This window comes from Dipteris shenzhenensis, chromosome 19, assembly GCF_047967505.1.
Source record: "Dipteris shenzhenensis isolate YYH24624 ecotype China chromosome 19, Dip_SZ_1.0, whole genome shotgun sequence".
In the NCBI taxonomy this organism is placed as follows: Eukaryota; Viridiplantae; Streptophyta; class Polypodiopsida; order Gleicheniales; family Dipteridaceae; genus Dipteris; species Dipteris shenzhenensis.
The window spans coordinates 48,708,360-48,717,555 of NC_141614.1; positions in this window are offsets into that span (position 1 = coordinate 48,708,360).

Sequence of the window (9,196 nt, forward strand, 5' to 3'; positions counted from 1 at the left end):
CTCTTCCCCATTCTGAGCCCTATGCAAGACACTCCTCCCTCTCCATTGACCACCACCCTACTCCCATTCTCACATGGTAAGTTACTTCAAGCCCATCTCGCAGAGCGATAACCTAGCCATACACCCATCGTCCATTGGTCCTAAAAAATCCTGTTACATTGAGAAAGACTTGGAGAGCATTCAGGTGACCATCTCTTCTATCAAAGTTTTTCATCCATCAAGTTTTTCTTTTTTCTTTTTCCCCCTCCCCCTCCCCCTCCACCATTCCCCCCTCCACCATCATCCCTTCCATTCCCCACCCCCCCCCCCCCCCCGCCTCCCTCCATCCCCCCCCCCCCCCCATCTCCACCACCTTCCTCTCCACCACCCTCTCCTCCATCTCCACCACCCCCTTCCATCACCACCACCCCTTCCCCCCCCCCTTCCCTCCATTTCTCCCCCCCTCCCCATTCCCTCTACCCCTCCCATCTCCACCACCCCTTCCCCCCCCCCCCCCCCCCTCTCCCTCCACCACCACCCTTTCTTCCCCCCCCCCCCACCCCCCTCCTCCATCTCCATCTCCACCTCCCCCCCTCTATCTCCACCTCCCCCCCTCCATCTCCACCACCCCCTCCACCCTCCAACACCCCCCCTTCCATCTTCTCCACCCCCCCCTCCTCCATCTCCCCCTCCACCACCACCCCCTCCCCCCCCTTCTCCTCCACCACCACTCTCTTTCCCTCCCCCTCCCTCTTCTCTCTCTCTCTCTCTCTCTTCCCCCTCTCTTTCTCTCTCTTTTCCCCCTCTCTTTCTCTCTCTTTTCCCCGCCCTCTCTCTCTCTCTCTTTCCCTCCCCCTCCCTCTTCTCTCTCTCTCTCTCTCTCTCTCTCTCTCTCTCTCTCTCTCTCTCTTTCCCTCCCCCTTGTTGAGATATCGAGCTCCACTCGTGATATGCTAGGGTGACTGTTGTGCATTTATGTCACCAACTTGTTAGCTGCAGATGCGGTTGGTACACAACTATCTTTATGTACTCTAGTTAGTGGCTCAGTTAGTATGCCACCTCAGTTAGCTGAGTTTGGTTTGAGACCCACATATAGGGTTAATCTATTCTTTTGTACTTAGAGTTCTTTTGGATTTCAGAACTAAGAAGAGGCAAACTATTTTCAGCCTCCACCTTTGTGTATATTCCCCCATTGTGTATGTGAGAAAGCTACAAGTGAGACTCCTTCCTTCTCTCCCACTCTCTTCACATGGTATCAAAGCTCGGTTCATGGTAAGGAGCTCAAGAAAGCAAACCAAGTTCGCGGTATCCTAGTAAGAGGATCATTGTTGCTTTCCTTTTTTTTCGAGTTTGGGAGCAAATCTCTGCAGTTAGCACAGCCAGAAAATGCAAGAGTGCACTGTCTCAAATTGGGACGCCCTTTGTGGTGCGGCGAGAGGCAGTATATGCTACGGGCAAGGGCAAAGCCCTTGGTGAAATTATTTTTTTGATTCGAGGCCATTTCGAGGTCCGTTTTAGTGGCGGAAGTTTTTCGCAGGCACTCAGGAAAGTGCCCTGTTTTTGCTATGCGACCACTATTCTACAGGTCGGTGAAAAGTTATCATAGAAATTACATCGTATGCCTATGCGCAGAGATATTGGGAGTGACAGAATCATTCTTATTACCTATTGAAATCGTCACTAGGAAGTGACTGCATGGTCAAATACCACTCTCGTCAGTTTTGCACATTTGCACTTGTGAGATAGAAGTTGTGTTTTTTTTGCAGTGATAGAATATTTTGCAGTGTTCTGTAATGGTGTTTGATGCTCTTTCACAGATTGTCACTGAAAAGCTTGACAAGAATAACTTCCAAGCATGGAAGTTTAGAATGACGAATTTCCTTAAGGGAAAAGACTATTGGGAGTTCATTACTGGAGCTGAACAAGAACCAATTATTCCTAATGTTCCCAATCAATAGGAGTTGCAGGCATTTAAAGGCTAGCATGAGAGAGCCAAAAAAGTTATGTATTGGTTGTCTATCAGTATTTCAGATTCTATGATTGTGCATATTTAGGATGCAAGCACACCGAAGGAGGCATGGGATACTTTGACAAAAATGTATAGCACAAATATGCAAGCCAGGAAAATGCAGCTCAAGCAGGAGTTGCATAATGTGCAGAGAGCAAATATGAGCATCAATGACTACCACATGAAGGTGAAGAAAATGGAAATGCACTTGCTTCATTGGGTCACCAGTGGAAGATGATGATTTAGTTTCTATGACCTTGAATGGTCAATTAATCCACTCTGATGTGTGGACTACTAAAGCTCTGCATCTATTGGAGGCTGCTGTCATTATTTTGTCACTTTTATTGATGACTATAGCAGAAAAGTTTGGGTGTATTTTATGAAAAAGAAAAGTGAAGTGTTTGGGCATTTCAAAGCTTTTAAAGCTATGGTTGAAAAAGAAACAGGCCTACAAATAAAATGCCTAAGGTCAGATGGAGGGGGAGAGTACCTCTCAAATGAGTTTGCAAGTTTCCTACAGGAGCATGGCATAAAGCAGCAATATTCATGAGGTCATACCCCACAGCAAAATGGACTTATAGAAAGGAAAAACATGCATATTGGAGAGGTATCTCGTGCCATGCTCAACGAAAAAGACCTGCTAGATTATTATTGGCTGAAGCAGTTGCTACAGGAGTCTACACAATGAACAGGACCCCACTGCAGCAATACATGGCATGACACGAGAGGAGAGGTATACCGGTAGTAGGAAACCAGATATTTCTCATTTGAAAGTTTTTGGTTGCATTGCCTACGTTCTTGTGCTAGATGAGTTGAGATCCAAGTTGGATCCAAAAGCTGAGAAGTGCATCTTTATTGGTTATTCTCTACAGCAAAAAGGGTAGAGATGCTATAACCCTTCTACTCGCAAGTTTACAGTGAGCAGAGATGTTGTTTTTGATGAGATGAGTAGCTGGTATAAACCAGTAAATGCGATTGATGATGTAGATGCACAAAATGGTAATGCTGCATAGAATTCACAGTAGTAGTCACAAAACATTAGTGGACATGTAGTGTCCTCTAGCAGTGGTTCACATACTTCGCCATGGACAGGCAGATTGAGATCAGGAGGATCTCCTCAAAGCAATGCAGATAGTGGTATGCAAGTATCACAAAAAGGAAAAGAGAAAGTAGATCAGCCCATGGTTGATGTGAATGCAGGTCTCTCTTATGTGGATGGTGAATCCAATGGCTCAGAACAGAGCCTTGATGATGAGTTGGGTATTCCTTTTGTTGTTACACCTGGAGTAAGGACGACAAGGGATGTTTTGAGAACACCTGGTAGTGAGCCTATTTTGCACAGGTCTACTAGAGCTAGGTATCCTCTGGATAGGCTGAAATATGATGGATTTACAGCCATTCACTATGCCTATATGGTCAAAGTGATACATGAACTAGAACCCACTTCTTTTGAGCAAGCCATGGGAAAAGAAAAATGGGAGAAAGCCATGGATGAAGAAATGGATGCCTTGGAAGTAAATGCTACATGGGAGTTGGTGCCTTTGCCTAAAGACAAGAATGCAATTGGCTGCAAGTGGGTTTATAAGGTGAAGCACAATGTAGATGGTTCTGTGAACAGATACAAGGCAAGATTAGTTGTCAAGGGGTATTCACAGACATATGGCATTAATTATGAAGAAACATTCAGTCCGGTTGCAAGGATGGCAACCTGTTGAGAGTTGTGGTGCCATGAGCACATGTAGAGCAAAGGTATGAGTAAAGGGCAAGCTGCCACATGGCATGGAGGAGATACCCCACATGTGAACAAGCATATGGATGTAAGTACCCTCACCTATAAAAGGGAGGTTCATTTAAAGTAATATCAATCAAGCACTTTGCACTATCTCATGATTCTCATTATGAGTCCAAGCTAATCTATCTTCGAACCTAATTGACTTGAGGTACATGTCATGAGCACTTTCTTCATCATGTGTCCACATAGGTTCCATCCATCTTAGAGTGTTCCATCAATCCTGTGGCACTCTAGTTTTGTCATGGTATCAGAGCTTAGGTATAGTCTCCCAGATTAGTTGTAGACATGCCTTAGGAGATCATGTTTTCTCCAAGATTAGTTTTAGTTTTAGATCAAGAGTTCTCTTCTACCTAGAGAAATCTCTGTTAGGCATTGCCATTCTATCTCTAGCTCTCATCGTAGAGCTCATTCTCCTCTTCAATTCGGTTCAGAAAGCTTCTGATTGTGCCATTTGGAGCTCTAGTTTCAATTCCTTGAGAGAGTTTTGTTCTCTCACAGTTGCATTTTGCTTCACTAGTTCTAGTTCAATGGGACTCTTTAGCCTATCGATAGGCAGTGTGACAACTGTAACACAGTAGCTCCTCAATTGAGATCCACAACAAGTCTCTAATCGACATGCAAGAGGTGGAGGAAATTACATAGATGTTAACTATCACCAAATTTAGCATCTTGCCCTTGTAATTCCTTAAAAAATAGTTTCCTTCAAGGTGTAATTTAGGCCACATGCCACCGTTTATCATCCAATCAATCAATTTAGAAGACATCCTTCTTGATTGTTCGGTGCTCTAAGTGACGAAAAGCAGTCGCCCCCAGCGTAGACTCAGCTCTACTACAAACAAGCAACTAGCTAAGGAGCAGCCTCACACATCAAAGGCATCACACAGTGTTGAGATATCGAGCTCCACTCGTGATATGCCAGGGTGACCATTGTGCATTTATGTCACTGACTTGTTAGCTCCAGATGCGGTTGGTACACCACCCATGAATAATAGCTGGATGACAGCTATCCTTATGTACTCTAGTTCGTGGCTCAGTTAGTATGCCACCTTAGTTAGCTGAGTTTTGTTTGAGACCCACATATAGGGTTCTTCTATTTCTTTGTACTAGAGTTCTTTTGGCTTTCACAACTAAGAAGAGGAAAACTATTTTCAGCCTCCACCTTTGTGTGTATTCCACCATTGTGTATGTGAGAAAGCCGCAAGTGAGACTCCTTCCTTCTCTCCCACTATCTTCACATGGTATCAGAGCCTGGTTCGTGGTAAGGAGCTCAAGAAAGCAAACCAAGTTCGCGGTGTCCTAGTAAGAGGACCAGTGTTGCTTTCCTTTTTCGAGTTTGGGAGCAAATCTCTACAGGTAGCATAGGCGGAAAGTGCAAGAGTGCATTGTCTCAGATTGAGACACCCTTCGCAGTGTGGCGAGAGGGCAATATATGCTGCGAGAGAGGGCAAATTCCTTGGTGACTTTATTTTTTTGATTCGAGGCCATTTCGGGGCCCGTTTTGGAGGCGGAAGTTCTCCGCAAGCACTGAGAAAAAGGCTCTGTTTTTGTTGTGCGACCACTGCTGTGCAGGTCAGTGAAAAGTTGCTATAGAAATTGCATCGTATGCCTGTGCATAGAGATATTGGGAGTTACAAAATCATCCTTATTGCCTATTAATGCAAAATCGTCACTAGGAAGTGACTGTGTGGTCAAATACCACTTTCGTCAGTTTTGCAGATTTGCCCTTGTGAGGCAGAAGCTGTGTTTTTTGCACTGACAGAATATTTTGCAGTGTTCTGTAATGGCGTCTGATTCTCTTTCACAGATTGTCACTGAAAAGCTTGACAAGAACAACTTCCAAGCATGGAACTTTAGAATGACGAATTTCCTTATGGGAAAAGGCTTTTGGGAGTTCATTATAGGAAATAAAGAAGAACCAGTTCTTCCTAATGTTCCCAATCAACAGGAAATGTAGGCATTGAAAGGATGGCATGAGAGAACCAAAAAAGTTATGTACTAGCTATCTATCAGTATTTCAGATCCTATAATTGTGCATATTTAGGATGCAAGTACGCCAGAGGTGGCATGGCATACTTTGGCAAAAATGTACAGCACAAATATGCAAGCCAGGAAAATGCAACTCAAGCAGGAGTTGCACAATGTGGAGAGAGAAAATATGAGCATCAATGACTACCACATGAAGGTGAAGAAATTTGCAGATGCACTTGCTTCCAGTGGAAGATGATGATTTAGTTTCTGTGACCTTGAATGGTGGTCTAGGAAAGGATTATGCATAGTTCCGGACATCCACTGCCGTCCGTGAAAAATATCCTGATTTTGAGGAGTTGATTGCTCTTCTAATTTTTGAAGAGCAGAGAAATGGTGGTGCAGCTTCTTCAGGAGGAACTTCAAAAGAAACTATCTTCTACTCAAATGTTGGAAGAGGTAGAGGCAGAGGTAGAGCAGGCCGATCTGGAGGCCATGGTAGAAATCAGAATATGCAGCAAACTCAAGAAAACCAGCCCTATGGAGGAGAACGTGTTATCTTTAGAGGCAGGGGGAGCCAAATAGGTCGTGATGGATGGTGGAGAGGCCAAAATGCAAACAACAATGTTGAATGCTACTACTGTGGTAAAATGGGTCATATGGCTAAAGACTGCTATAAAAAGCAAAATGACATCATGAATGGGAAATTGCAGTAAGGGAATTATGCATCTTCTAGTAGACAGGGTGATGACAGAAATGAGCATCTGTTTATGGTGTAGCACATGACCAATTCTGTGACAAGTGCAGAAGAAAGCAATGATGTGTGGTATGTTGACTCAGGTGTGTCAAACCACATGACAGGTCATGCAGAATGGATGCAGGATGCAAGGAAAATGGAAAGACTAGGATTTGTGGAGATTGGTGATGATACTACACCTCCTATTGTGGAGATTGGTAAAATTCCTTTGTCTATGCAAGATGGGAAAAAGAAATACCTGTCTGATGTATTTCATGTCCCGAATATCACAAAGAACCTAGTTTCTATTGGTCAAATGGTTGAGCAGGGCTTGCAGGTCAGATTTAGTCCTCATGGATGCTTTGTTGAGGATATGAAAAATAACGGTCACTTGATAGCAAAAGGAAAGAAGAAGGGTAGGATGTTTACGTTGGATGCGAACATGCATGAATTGAGTGTGGCAATGTTTGCACATGGGACCGGTGTTGTTGTAGATATTGATATCTGGCATAAACGCATTGGTCATGTTAATGTACAATGACTTAAATCAATGCAGGCCCAAAATATTGTTGCAGGATTGCCTAAATTCAAGGTTGTAGAAATGCATAAGGTATGTGAAGTCTGTCAATTTGGAAAACAGGCAAGGAAACCATTTCCTAGAAATGTTCAAGAGATTAAGAAGCCATTGGAATTAATCCACTTTGATGTGTGGACTACTAAAGCTGCATCTATTGGGGGCTGTCATTATTTTGTCACTTTTATTGATGACTACAGCAGAAAAGTTTGGGTGTATTTTATGAAAAAGAAAAGTGAAGTGTTTGGGCATTTCAAAGCTTTTAAAGCTATGGTTGAAAAAGAAACAGGCCTACAAATAAAATGCCTAAGGTCAGATGGAGGGGGAGAGTACCTCTCAAATGAGTTTGCAAGGTTTCTGCAGGAGCATGGCATAAAGCAGCAATATTCATGCAATCATACCCCACAGCAAAATGGACTTGCAGAAAGGAAAAACAGGCATATTAAAGAGGTATCTCGGGCCATGCTAAATGAAAAAGACCTACCAAATTATTATTGGGTTGAAGCAATTGCTACAGCAGTTTACATAATGAATAGGACTCCCACTGCAGCAATACATGGCATGACGCTAGAGGAGATGTATACTGGTAGGAAACCAGATATTTCTCATTTGAAAATTCTTGGTTGCATTGCCTATGTTCATGTGCCAAATGAGTTGAGGTCCAAGTTGGATCCAAAAGCTAAGAAGTGCATCTTTCTTGGTTATTCTCTGCAGCACAAAGGATATAGATGCTATAACCCTTCCACTCGTAAGTTTACAATGAGCAGAGATGTTGTTTTTGATGAGATGAGCAGCTGGTATAAACCAGTAAATGTGATTGATGATGTAGATGCACAAAATGGTAATGCTGCACAGAATTCATAGCAGCAATTACAAAATATTAGTGGACCTAGAGTGTCCTCTAGCAGTGGTTCACATACTTTGCCATGGATAGGCAGATTGAGATCATGAGAATCTCCTCAAAGCAATGCAGATAGTGGTATGCAGGTATCACGAAAAGGAAAAGAGAAGGTAGATCAGCCCATGTTTGATGTGAATACAGGTCACTCTTATGTGGATGGTGAATCGAGTGGCTCAGAACAGACCATTGATGATGAGTTGGGTATTCCTTCCATTGTTACAACTAAAGTAAGGAAGACCAGGGATGTTTTGAGAGCACCTAGAAGTGAGCCTATTTTGCACAGGTCTACCAGAGCTAGGTATCCTATGGATAGGCTGAAATATGATGGATTTATAGCCATTCACTATGCCTATATGGTCAAAGTGATACAGGAACCAGAACCCACTTCTTTTTAGCAAGCCATGGGAAAGAAAAATGGGAGAAAGCCATGGATGAAGAAATGGATGCCTTGGAAGCAAATGCTACATGGGAATTGGTGCCTTTGCCTAAAGACAAGAATGCAATTGGCTCTAAGTGGGTTTATAAGTTGAAGCACAATGCAGATGGTTCTATGAACAGATACAAGGCAAGATTAGTTGTCAAGGGGTATGCATAGACATATGGCATTGATTATGAAGAAACATTCAGTCCGATTGCAAGGATGGCAACCATAAGAGTAGTCATTGCTATGGCTGCATCAAAGGGATGGTCTTTACATCAGTTGGATGTAAAGAATGCCTTCTTGCATGGTGATTTGCAAGAAGAGGTCTTTATGGAGCAGCCACCAGGTTATGTTCATGCTGTTCATCCTGCGTTTGTTTGTAGGTTGAAGAAAGCCTTGTATGGCTTGAAGCAAGCACCTAGAGCATGGTCTGACAAGATAGGATAGTATCTTGTCACTATTGGCTTTCAGATTTCCAAGGCCGATTTCTCACTTTATGTGAGAAAAATAGAGAAAGGTATTATGCTACTTGTCATTTATGTTGATGATTTGATCATCACAGGTGATAGTGATGAAGATATCCTTCATGTGAAAATGCTATTGAAGCAGAAGTTTGAGATGAAGGATTTAGGAGAGCTGTGTTATTTCTTGGGCATTGAGGTGATTAGATCACTGAGTGGGATACGGCTCTTGCAGAGGCAGTATGGATTGGACATGCTGTCCAAATATGGGATGACAGGCTGTAAGCCTATTTCAGTTCCTTTGGAGCAGAATGTGAAGCTGAGCACAGATGCAGGTGAGCTTCTGCAAGACCCTACTA